The sequence below is a fragment of the Palaemon carinicauda genome, chromosome 12 (assembly GCF_036898095.1).
Source record: "Palaemon carinicauda isolate YSFRI2023 chromosome 12, ASM3689809v2, whole genome shotgun sequence".
Lineage (NCBI taxonomy): Eukaryota > Metazoa > Arthropoda > Malacostraca > Decapoda > Palaemonidae > Palaemon > Palaemon carinicauda.
In genome coordinates, this window is record NC_090736.1 from 1578680 (window position 1) to 1588679 (window position 10000).

A 10000-nucleotide genomic window follows, 5' to 3' on the forward strand; every position below is an offset into this window, starting at 1 on the left:
CTCGAGAGCATGTGGCACACGTGTAAAATTTCTATGACATTTCACCTTGATAAAGAAGAGTTAGAGTTAGAGTTAGAGTCCCAAATAACTCACTGTTCTATGCAGATTTAAGTAGCAGGTTTCATTACACTACCTGCAGTTACCACGAAATGTTTCACTTCGTGCACCTGTTTTGCGTAGTGCTTGAAGAACACGCGCGATGATTTCCAGCCTGTAAAGCTCTTGAGGCTTTCGAAATCCATACTCTGGAAAAAATTCAGAGAAGAGACGACTTTCCTAGTATCGTGACCTGCGGGTGTACTGTCAGGATCTGCTCTGCGAATGAAGCAGGTGATTTTCGCTCTTAGTTGTTTCAGTGACAGGTCGCTACCCGAGGTAAGAGCTTGGAGAAAACACGCATCAAACGCTTGAAGAGATAAAAAAAGACTGAGATCGGTCCCTCTTTAATCGCTTCTCTAATAGAAATTAGAGCACGAAAGTCCCAAGACTCTGCTGGTCCTTTCATGGGTGGGGAAGCCCCCTCCACACAGATCAGACTCCCTACGACTGATCTGGGACACCGAAGAGATAATAAGACGTCACATTCGAACGTCTCATTCAGTCTTGGTGAAGTTACCCATCCCTCTCTTAAAGGGACGGCACCTACCAGCAGTTCATTTACAACTGATCCACGATGTGACGGTGGATACTCTATTTTGATACAAACAGATAGAGTTGGAATGGTCCATGGGCGCAGACATATTCCCTCCCAGATGGGAATAAGTCCCGGAACTGCAATTCGACCTCTTCTTCACGAGCGTCTTCAAGAAACTACCTCGCTATATAGCCCCATACGAGGATCCTCTAGTGGGGCTGATAGACTAGATGAGGCTGGTCCTAGCTCTGACCCTAGGTATATTTCCGAAAATTCAGAAATTAACTGCCTTCGTTTTATCACAGAGAACCCAAACCCTTCATTTCATGATTTTCTCGCTCTAGCGGTTAGAAAAAGGTTTGGGATCTCAAAGGGCAATATAGAATTCTTAGAAGAATACAAGGCCAAGTCAACTAGAAGACAATATGAGTCTTCCTGGAAAAAGTGGGTTGCGTTTGTCAAAGCAAAAGGACCGAAAGAAATTTCAATGAACTTCTGTCTGTCCTTCTTTGTCCACCTTCATAGCCAAGGTCTGGCGGCCAATACGATAAATACGTGCAAGTCAGCCTTGACTAGGCCTCTCCTATATGCCTTTCAAGTGGATCTGACGAATGAAATCTTTAATAAGATTCCGAAGGCATGTGCTAGGCTTAAGCCCGCGGTACCACCAAAGCCCATCTCTTGGTCTTTGGACAAGGTCTTACATTATGCCTCATCTGTGAACAATGAAGATTGTTCTCTTAAGGATCTAACCCAAAAGGTTATTTTTCTGTTTGCTATCGCCTCCGGGGCTAGAGTTAATGAAATAGTGGCCCTATCCAGAGATGAGGGTCACATTCAGTTCACGGAAGTGGGAGAATTGAATCTATTTCCTGATCCATCCTTTCTCGCTAAAAACGAGCTACCCACTAAGAGGTGGGCTCCCTGGAGAATCTGCCCTCTGAAGGAAGATGTCTCTCTATGTCCTGTAGAGTGTCTAAAGGTCTATCTTCGTAGAACTTCAGACTTCAGGGGAGGACAGCTCTTTAAAGGAGAAACTTCTGGATCAAATTTATCCCTAAAACAACTAAGGGCGAAGCTCACCTACTTTATTCGTAGAGCGGATCCGGACAGTACTCCCGCAGGTCATGATCCGAGAAAGATTGCTTCATCACTGAACTTCTTTCAGTATATGGACTTTGAGCACCTTCGTTCATACACTGGATGGAAATCATCCAGAGTGTTTTACAAACACTATGCAAAGCAAGTGCATGAATTGAAACACTTCGTAGTGGTGGCAGGTAGTGTATTAAAACCTGCCCCCTAATTACAGTGGTAAACAGTTTATGGTTTGGGACCTCACATATCCTTGCACATGTAACTGATGAGAATCATCCAGAATGTTCTACATACACTATGCTAGACAAATCCATGATTTGAAGCAATATGTGGTGACGCCAGGTAGAATATTTAACCTGCCGTCTAATTCTACGATGAACAGCTAATTGACTGGGACTGTCAATTAAAGGGAGAAGTGGTCACCCTTCTTGGGTGTGACTTCTTTTAATTAAGTGTTACCATGATAACACCAGCTCTGTTCAAAATCCCATGTGTGGAATTATACAGATAGCACTAGTGCCAGTGTACAAAGTACACAGTGCAGATAGAAGTAACCAGTACAGGAATTATGAAGAGAAATTGTTTTATAATTTTTCTTCAGTCTGAGAGTGGCACTCATCATTTCTTCCTTCAAGAAGGAAATATAGTCTCTGTACTTGTTACAGGTATAATTCCATTGTCATACTACATTCGTTTTACTGAACATCTTTTAGTCATTTATTAGTAATAAAAGTCTATTAGAATGTAGTGTGTCCACCTTCGCCAGACAATTGTAAGTATACATGCCAGAGTTCTTCAACTTACCAAAGTAAGTATCCCTCATATATTTGTATGCATCAAATTTTAGATATAAGAGACACTGATGTTATTTTAGCAAAATATACAACTATGAGACTATTTGTATATTCAGTGTGTACATATGTTTGGTCATACTATGTATGTTAACCTCAAGATCCCTTTTCTACTGTCTAGAATGACTTTGGTTATGATTAGTGCTGGTGACGAATAATGGTAACGTTCCTTGTCTCATGTGGTCCCCATGACCATAGAAAAGGTTGCTATAAGGTTAAGGCACTGATTAAAAATCCACAGATACACTAATGCTCTGGTATGCTTCCATCACGACGACATGGCTTGAGCCCAAAAAACGGATTTTGAGCGAAGCGAAAAATCTATTTTTGGGTGAGATGGCCATGTCGTCCTGATGGACCCACCCATCTCTTCTAAAAGAAAAGATCTTCACAGTATCCCTCCCGTGGTACTGTATCTGTAACACCACGCTCAATGCTACAAGGAATGTCCGCCATCGTGGGAATGGCGCTGTTTTAGTCCCAATATTATTACGAGAGCGGGGAGAGCCTTTGGACGGCTCCCTTTTATTTTGCCATCCTCCTCGAAGCCAAAACGCTGTTTGGGGTGCAGATTGCTATGGAGGCGTGTCAAGAATGCGTCCGCTGATATTATGCGATATCCTTGGAAGAAATTTTAAGGATATTCGCGCCAGGAGTTAGAATTCTGGATACCTAAAGGTAAAATTCTCTGGGAATATCACTGTAGTACATATATCCCTTAGGAAGCTACTTTAAGGAACTTCCATCACGACGACATGGCCATCTCACCCAAAAATAGATTTTTCGCTTCGCTCAAAATCCGTTTATTTCCTTATTTCCTTTCCTCACTGGGCAATTTTTCCCTATTGGAGCCCTTGGGCTTATAGCATCTTGCTTTTCCAACTAGGGTTGTAGCTTGGCTAGTAATAATAATAATAAGCAGAATGCTATAAGCCCAGGGGCTCCAACAGGGAAAATAGCCCAGTGAGGAAAGGAAACAAGGAAAAAATAAATATTTTAAGAATAAAATAAATATCTCCTATGTAAACTATAGAAACTTTAACAAAACATGAGGAAGATAAATTTGATAGAATAGTGTCCCCGAGTGTACCCCCAAGCAAGAGAACTTTAACCCAAGTTGGTGGAAGACCATGGTACAGAGGCTATGGCACTACCCAAGACTAGAGAACAATGGTTTGATTTTGGAGTGTCCTTCTCCTAGAAGAGCTGCTTACCATAGCTAAAGAGTCTCTTCTACCCTTACCAACCGGAAAGTAACCACTGAACAATTACAGTGCAGTAGTTAACCACTTGGGTGAAGAAGAATTGTTTGGTAATCTCAGTGTTGTATGGTGTATGAGGACAGAGGAGAATCTGTCAAGAATATGCCAGACTATTCGGTGTATGTGTAGGCAAAGGGAAAGTGAACCGTAACTAGAGAGAAGGATCCAATGTAGTACTGTCTGGCCAGTCAAAGGACCCCACAACTCTCAGCGGTAGTATCTCAACAGGTGACTGGTGCCCTGGCCAACCTACCACCTAATATATATATATATATATATATATATATATATATATATATATATATATATATATATATATATATATATATATATATATATATATATATATATATATATATATATATATATATATATATATATATATATATATATTCGCCAAATTTATCACTTCACCCTATCTAACGCTGTATTGGCCTTCTTTTCCTACTTTCTAGCAATTCTGAATTACACAATTATTATTATTATTTTTATTATTGTTATTATTATTACTACTACTTGCTAAACTACAACCCTAGTTGGAAAAGCAGGATGCTATAAGCCCAGGAGCTCCAACAGGGAAAATAGCCCAGTGAGGAAAGGAAACAAGGAAAAATAAAAATTTTAAGAAGAGTAACATTAGAATAATGTATACTCGTCCGTATTTTTCTAAGGATGTTAAGATCCAGGAGACGTAACTCCGCTATATAGGGTAATTGGCCCAATTTATTTAGAGACATTCCGAATATGCTTATATTATTCATTCTGTGCAGGCCGTTTCCCTCATGAGGTTCAATACAGTATTACGCAGTATTCTGGAAGTTTTAATCCAGCTGTGATCAAGTTGTGGAATGATCTTCCAGATCGGGTAATTGAATCAGTGGAACTTCGAAAGTTCAAACTTGCAGCAAATGTTTTTATGTTGAACAGGCTGACATGAGCCTTTTTATACCAGCTGAACTCGGTTGGGTCCCTGATTAGGCTGAAGGAACATAGAGAGTAGAGGTCCCCTTTTTGTTTTGTTTCATTGTTGGTGTCGGCTACCCCCCAAAATTGGGGGAAGTGCCTTGGTATATAGATAGATAGATATATGAAATATCTGTTTTAATGTTGTTATTGTTTTTAGAATGTATTTTAATTGTTCATTAATTCTTATATCGTTTATTTGTTTCCTTATTTCCTTTCCTCACTGGGCTATTTTTCCCTGTTGGAACCCTTGGGTTTATAGCATCTTGCGCTTCCAACTAGGGTTGTAGCGTAGCTAATAATAATAATAATAATAATAATAATAATAATAATAATAATAATATAGGTGAAGCAAATAAAACCGAAGAAATAAATCTACGGAATGATTTGCCAGTTAATGGTCTGCATGATTATGGCTACGATAGTCATTTTTTACAACTATAAGAGAAAAGATTTAACGTTGAAGACAATCACACACACATACATTATACAGATAATATTATATATATATATATATATATATATATATATATATATATATATATATATATATATGTGTGTGTGTGTGTGTGTGTGTGTGTGTGTGTGTGTGTGTGTGTGTGTTAAAGTATGCTTGTACCTTTTTGGGTTTAGTGAGTGCATGCATGCGTGTACTGAGCTTGCACACTAAACTATTTTGTCAGCATCACAGCCGTCAATGTAATGCTCACATTAGCTATGGCCAAATGTTACCCTATTTGAGCTCTCCATTATTTTCATGGAGTTCCGCCAGGAATTCATATACCATGACCAGCTTTATTAAAAAGTGATTACATATAAAGAGTAGGATAACTAATATAATCCCTAATCGTGTTGTCTTGACCATAGTTTATGTTTTCCTATAGTTCCTACGTCTTGTTTTTTTGTATTGTCATTCTCCTGCATGTTAACATTCTGTGTTCCGGGAACTTGCATAGAAAACACATACTTTTTTGTCTCATTCTCAATGGACATGTGCTTATTATGATTAAATTTATTATGATAATAAGCTCGTGAATATATTGAATTATTTAGTCTTCCAGCAGAAGAAAAGTTGATCTGCAAGAACTGGTTTAACTCGACTAGAAGTAAAACAAAATGCTAATTAATTCTTAAGTGTACGATATCGATATAATCCACTTGGATAATACTCTTTTAGATCTACATAAAAAAGAGGATTTAATCTCACTTTTAAATTATTTTTACACTAAACACTGAAATACGTTCAAAAAATATAAAACGTATTATCTGTAATTATGTACGCAAGAACTTTCATTCATTTGTGAGTAATATAGTGTTGTAGATTTCAAAATGTACATATCAGGTAATCACAATGATATAACTATTCTTACAGAATAAGTTCGAAAAAAAATACTTAATGGGCATCCCTATTGTTATTATTATTATTATTATTATTATTATTATTATTATTATTATTATTATTATTACTATTGTTGTTGTTGTTGTTCGAAAGAAAATACTTTATGGGCTGAATCCCTCGTCAGGCTGGGAGGAGCGATGAGAAGAAAAGTTTTTTTTTTTTTTTTTTTTTTTTTTTTGAAGACTACCCCCAAAAGTGGGGGAAGTGCCTTGGTAAATATATCATTATTATAATTATTATTATTGTTATTACTATTGTTGTTGTTGTTTTGCGTTCTTATTAACCGACTCAACATGTTACTCTCTTCACATTCCGTTTACTAGGTAACTTTTACGTAGAATATATGACGTTAAGAGCAAAACAAAAGATTCAGCTACCTCATAATGGGGTAACTTGACTTTTTTGTTTTTATCAGAAGCCCGTTTACAATCATTCTTAACTATTGAAGAGAAGGACATAACTCAACCTCCTAATTATTCTTTAAGGTAAATGTACAACGCACGTAAGTACTATATCAGTTTTCCATGACCATAGTCGATGTTATATCGGTATTACGTAAATATTCAACAGCATCCGTGTTAGATTATTTTCTGTTTCCGATTCACAAAAAACAAAATATATTGAATTTGCGTCCTCCCAATACAAGGTTTCATGAACACTAGTTCGTTTTGTAGTTTCTATACGTACAGTTTTGTAATTGTTTAACATGCTTTGTATATCCACCTACAGCTCGCTTATCCCGAATACATTGACGATTCAAGAGGAATCCGCTCGTGAATAGAATAATGGAATCGATTTATCTTCATATCGTATATTCCGTAGAAGGTTAGTCGAGATGTCAGCTACAGAATTAGACAATTGAAACGCTATGTCTGCATCCGTCTGCAGCAGGACACTTAACGGAACGGTTAAGAATCAACTTGATACCTCGACCCAGACGTTTCATTCCTATTTACAAGAATGACTTTCCTCTTTTCCGTACCTGTTAAGTCTAGATAAAACTGTTCAAACAGAAACTTGAAGCTCGTTTATTCTTCCATGCTTGATAATAGAATTTTCTCAAGATATTAAGAATCAAATAAAATATCTAACTCATAGTTACTAGCACGCTTTTCCCTGGAGGGAGATGTAAACATCCTATCAAGACCAAACTCCATTGCTGTAACGCACGCGTTTCGAAAGAGGTTAACAACCGACCAAAAGCAACTATCAAATAAAATATTCAACTCCAAGTTAGCACATTGTTCCCTGGAAAGGACTGCTGTAAAGACCCTGTCCAGACTTTTAACTTCATTGCTGTTACAGACGCATTCCACGAGAGGTTAAGAACCTTCCAAAAGTATGTATCCTCGCAGTACATTCCTAAGTACAAAGATAAACTCACCTTTACTTCCTTACCGGAGAGACAAACGCAAACACACCAACAACAGTAAACACAAGTACGTCCCTTGGCGTCCGCTCTAACACTGGGATATAGAAAATGGGCAAAACCTGCCTGGATTGGGTAACGGTATAAGTCATGAGTCCATCCAATGGCTTTGACCCTAGAGCATCTGATTGGTGCTTTAGCTTTGAGTTTATAAAGATTAGTCATCTTTAACGTGATATTTGCATGGAAAGGTTTCCATTACAGCGATTTAGAAGGATTGATATTTGTACTACCCTCATATGTTTCAGACCTTGGCCCACTAACAATTGATCGTTTTTTTAAGACGCTGTTTTGTAATAAATTATTTTTTTTTTCACCATGAAAACAATCTTACGTAAACTAATGAGTTTGTATTTCAATAACTCAATTAGCTGAATAAGCATCTAAAAGAACAACACTGCAAATAGAAAAAAAAAATGTACTTGGATGCGTAACTGAATGGCATTCCTACGACGAACAATTTTGGTGAAATTTAATATCAGTAAATTCCTAATCTTAGGTGAGGTCGTTTAATTCTCTAGAAACCTATACTTGAGATATTGATCGGCATAGCCTCGGGAAGAAGATTTATCTTTAGTCCGTTGAGTAAAAAGCAATGTAGGCTGCAGCAGTGGCCAGTGAAGAAATAGTAATTAATGTATTTATTTGATTTGATAATTAAGTTGTCTTGTAATTGCTTAGTCTTGAGTATAATTACGAATTCATTATGCCTTCATTACACACACACACATACATACATATATGTATATATATATATATATATATATATATATATATATATATATATATATATATATATATATATATATATATATATATATATATATCTTATTTACCCGGGAACACTTTGTTATTAAATAGTCCATTTATTCTGAAGATTATCAATATTCAAATCTAATGTACAGGATAAACCAACGTACGTGTTCATATCATTACGTAACCTCTGCTAGAAAAATCTTACTCGAAACCATTGTTTTTAACCGTTCGTCCCCGACCTCAGGAAATAACGGTACTCAAGAATTGCCAAGATCATATTCATTTTCTTTAGATTTTCATTTGATTTTCTCCATACTTTCTTGAAAACCTGTCGATACAATGTTGAATTTTGTGGAAATCTCCGTGCCGGCAGAGACACTGGACAGGATACGCCATAAAGCTAAAATCTGAAACAATGAGAAGTATTGTATTCCTAGCGGGATCATATCCTCCATGATGGGGAGTGATATCCTATAACGGTGGTTAAGCAACAAGACGCTAGTATATAATAATTCCTTCATTTCATTCTATCGAATCTTCTTGCGATAAATCACAGTTCAAATCGACGCTTTCGACTAATTGTGGAAGCAAATGAAAGATTTCATATTTCTAAATTCCAGAAGAAGCGTTAACTACTTAGAGGTCAAGAACACTTGTGTATACGTCTGGAGTTGCTAAATAAGAAATAGCTAAGTTGCTTGATGCACGTGTCTTACTAATTTGATTATCTTTTATTTTAATTAGTTTTAAAGAAGATACCCTTCTAGTTTAGTTTTAATAATTTTCAAAATAAGGTACATTGTAATTTATATCTAATAAACATGATTGATTGCTAGTTGGAAGCCCCTGTCAGATCCCGGAAGCGCAGCACATTCTGGGAAGTGTAGGCTAATGGTTGCAATTCGTTTTACCTTATAACTAACATATCTGGATATATATGTTATTAAAATTATAATGAATCTCTAAGCGATTTTCCTTGATTTGAGCGATTGGAAAATCATTTAACAGTATCTACAGTAAATAACGTTCTACCTGGTCGAATGCGCCACCACATTGCCCTTGGCCCCTTCAGGAAGTTGGTTCATCTTGGCGCGGTCTGGGAGAGTTCAACGCCCCCGAAATGTTTTTTTTCTTCTTCTTCTTTTTTCTATGGAACTGGTTTTAAAGGAATCGTGTCGCGCACTGCCAGTTAGCAACGGATTTTACAAATAAAACATTCCTTTCTCTGTAAGTACACCTATCTTTGAATTTTAGTTTATTGCCACCTTTGACAATTTTGAAGAGGAATGTTTGATGGTCACAAAATTGATGGGGAAGTATGTACTCATGCTCAACCTGTTTCTTTCGAAATAATATTTGTCCGTAATTTTCCTACAATATGTATAAGCTGTTAATCTTAATGTAATTTCTGATTAGAGAAATTTGGTGCTACTATAGCGTGAGGTCTACCGCCATATGTCGCCTACCCAGGTGGAGGGTAAGGTCTACCGCGTGACCAGCGTCCCAGAGCCCCGCACCTAACCATGGAACATGTGAACTGCCCAAATCCATCAAAAAACGTGACCTGTCCACGTGACCTTCCCATATAAAAGGAAGCAAATGGAGCTT